Below are 4,021 nucleotides of genomic sequence, written 5' to 3' on the forward strand. Positions count from 1 at the left end.
TTTTTATACACAGAAAAAATACGTACCTATATATATATATATATACATAAAATATGTAAATGTATTGATTGAGCAGCTAGAGTTGGTATGGTATATAAAAAGGGCGTGGCAGGTACACGAGGTACTAAGTCGAAATGTTGGCGGGTAACATCAATAAAATTAAAGTAGCTCATGTTCTGAATCACCATGTGTGGCTTACTTTATATCACGGGAATCGAAAATAATTAATATGTCACAAAGTCCACGCGTACAAAGCCGGGGGCACAGTTTGTATGAAATTCAAGCCTTAATATATTATCTAGCTTAGCTTCATGTGATTTTATTTTTTAATGATACAATATGTTTTCAAGAACATATAAGGTTTCGTTGCCATTACCGTACATTTACTCCGAGCTGATTTAGTTAATGGATATTTGAAGAAAAGCTTATATATTATATTTCTTTTCATTCTTATAAAAGCCTATACATTTCAATTAAACACATTGCTATATACTTATTTTCTCAAGTATTAAAGAATTTTAGGCGAATAGTGTCACAGTGTTGTATGATTTGACCAAATTATCGATTTTTAGGCTTGAAGGTCGCAAAGGTCATGTATAAAGCACGAGTAGGTAAGTCCTGGCTTTAGTTTTTGTTTTTATAAAACAATGCTAAGGCAATAATCTATATAATGCCTTAATGCAAATTTTATCACACTGATATGTTGTTATCATACTCGTGCATGGTTAAGTATGAATGTTAACTAAACTCGACTTTCAGATGCAACATTAATAAAACAATAAAATTAATAATAATAATTTATATATATTACACTGAGTTCCCTTGAATACTTTTAATTTATTTATAAGCGTGAGATTCAATCATACAATAAATCTATATATTCTTAAATTAATACTAATTGTTGTGTAATTGTTGTTTTATTTTTGAGGAAAAAACAGACTATTTTTAAAATTATTCATATGTATCTGTGCAACTCGCGGAATCGAGTGTCCAGTTTTATCTTGATATAATTTATACCTAGTTAAATACATTAAAACAAACGATTTCCAAGGAAATAAACAAAGTACAACCTCCCGTGAGCAAAGTCCGAAAATAGTGTATCTAAAGGCGAAAAAAAATCGCCTCGTACTTAATATGCATTATGTATTGTGTTATAGGCGACCGTCCCGGGCGAAAATGAAAGCCTTGTCTAGATAATAATGAGAGTAGATTTTCTATTTCATAAATAGAGACCTTTTCAAGAAAATCCACTCTCCCTCTAATTGGATTAGACTATGGTCGTTGTATTTTATCAACATATTTCACATATTTTGTATTATTTCCAAAGATTATTGAAAAATGTTTTCATAGTCTTTATCTTTTACTTCTCTCTGTGTTTACTTTTCATAGAGAAATAACTAAACATATGCTATTTAAATATATTTAAAATAGAATAACAATATCAGCATTGGCCTTGTTCTTTTATGTTTATCAAAGTAGTCATTAGAAATATCTAAGAAGAAACTAAATATCAGGAATATTGTCTATTTGTCTGTCCGTGACAATCGGTAAAACAATTAAATTGTTTTTACTAAAAAATACAATTAAGATCTGGGTTAATGAATAGGCATGCAATCACTTAAATAATGAACGAAGAGATTCTTAGTGCATAGAAAAAATGTCTACACTAAACAAGAACGAAGTCGCGAGTACTGCGATTCGTTGTACCAATATAAAAATATTATTCAAATTAAATCAAAATATACTTTATTCAAGTAGGCTCTTGCGAGCAGTTTTGCGTCGTCATTTTGCAAGATGAAATTAAATTTAAAGTTACCTCCGGTTTGGAATGGAAATTCTAAGAAAAATCGGTAAGAAACTTTGTAGTTACCTACTCTTTTCAGACTATAAAGTTAGATAGAATATTAAATACAATTAAATTATTTACCTGCATGGAAATCAACGAATACTAACTCCCCAATTTTTATCATTCTTCTTTTCTTTGAAGCGATTACTTCACGATAGATTGAAGAATATGTAGATATTTTAAATAAATAAATTTTGGTTACAATGTACATAATACGTTCGATGACACTGAACCCGTATCTCAATCAGACAGCAATTCAAACGGAATGAGAGGATAATGTCGATCCGGTCAGCGTAATCAGGAACAAATTGAAGGAATATATAAGGGTACATTTAAAATAGACCTAATAAATTAATATTTCAATTTATGTAATCTTGTTAAATTATATCGTATCATTGGTTAATAAATATGAATGGTTCATCAATATAATTCGAATTTATGTTCCAATTTACAGTAACTTTTGCACAACCTAAGAGTACCTCGGATTATTGATTTTCAGTATTCAAATACTCTGCATACACGATGGTGTGTTTTACTTGTCTGGCGTGTCGGAAAACATTAGAACAAGACCAAAATTCTTTGACCTGAGATATTAGGAAAAACTTAAAAATCTCAATTTTTACAAATTCGTATCAGTTTAAGAGAACTCTTAATTTGAGTAGAGGTCGTCCTATCACCGTCAATTTTCTAAGTAACTGTTATATATTGGTATAAATTCTATTTTAGCTTTGTTAAAATTATTTTACGTTTAAATTTTTTATTTGTATATGTACGTAAATGTCAGACATGGAAGACTGATGTTTAAATTTCAAATAAATCAAAACCGAATCAAATAATATCATCTGACAGGATTTATAGTTTAAAAAACATTTCAGTATCAAGTTTGGGTTTCACAGAAACGAAAACTAAATAATAAAATTATAACTCAATATCTAATATGAATGTTATGAAAAATGTTTACTACATTTTGCATATTATTCTTGGACGAATAAATCGTAAATTAAAGCGATTAGTATTATTTTTGTAAAATAAAATTTTGCCATTAAAATTATTTAATAGAATGCGTCTTGAGTTGCAGGGTGGATTATTTTCGTTTTAATTAAAAGTAATCATCACGTTTCAAAGGTAGGGTTAATATATATCATAATTTTTTTTTTCATTTTTAGATACAGAAATTAATTATTATCAGAATTATTATTAAACTTTTCAATAAACACCTTATATTTAAATAAATTTAACATAAAATATGAGAAAAATACTTTCGATAGATATGCGTATTGTGCTATAATATTGAAGAAGTTTGAGCGTGAAATATATATAAAATATTAGATTTAATGTTACAAGTGCAGTATCTAGGCGACGTTAATTGCTATAGCTGCATTATGTGAACGATTTGTATAGGTATTTGTAAACTATTATACTTATTTACTTGAAAATAAATAAATAAACTTTTGAAAACCTAAGACATATTTAATCGATCTGAAACTTTTATTATTGATTTTTTAATATAAATTAGTAATGTTATCAACGACAGACACATTATAAATAGTGCTAAAAATAGAAAACAATGTCGCTCTATCAATCACGTATGTATTTATTTGCTGCATAAAACAATAGTGTACAGTTGTACATCAATAAGAGTGAGAAGTATGTAATGTAATGTTAAATGTAAGAAACAATAATCCCAGCTTATAATAGTGAAACCTGTTGTAATACTCAACAAGTTGCAACATATCCATTTCATTCCATTTAATCGGACGTGGGTAGGCATTATGTTATAATTATAAAGGATTTTGGGATTTTCCAGCGGTTGATTCGTCATTAATTGTGAAAACATATAGCCTAAACATAGTATTGATTTCTATGCAATCCAATTTTGATTGCTGCCAAGTCACGTTCTGGGTGGAGTAGGTTGTGCGTCTAGATTTTTAGGTAGGTTTTGTGAGTGGGCGAAGTAACTTCAATGGTTTTTTTATCGTCCATGGAGTAATAAACTTAATCCAGGTTCTGTGTAGTGCAATATCGAGCGGGGGTCGATCGAACGGGGCGCGGGGAGGAGGCTCGGGCGGCGGCGGCCACCTGTTCGCTGCGCGGCGCGCCCGCACCCCCGTCCCGCTGGGGCCCCGCGCCGGCGCCCGCCACCCCGGGCCCGGCTGCGCGCGCGAGCCCTTCCCT

The sequence above is a fragment of the Nymphalis io genome, chromosome 17, assembly GCF_905147045.1.
Source record: "Nymphalis io chromosome 17, ilAglIoxx1.1, whole genome shotgun sequence".
NCBI classification, from domain to species: domain Eukaryota; kingdom Metazoa; phylum Arthropoda; class Insecta; order Lepidoptera; family Nymphalidae; genus Nymphalis; species Nymphalis io.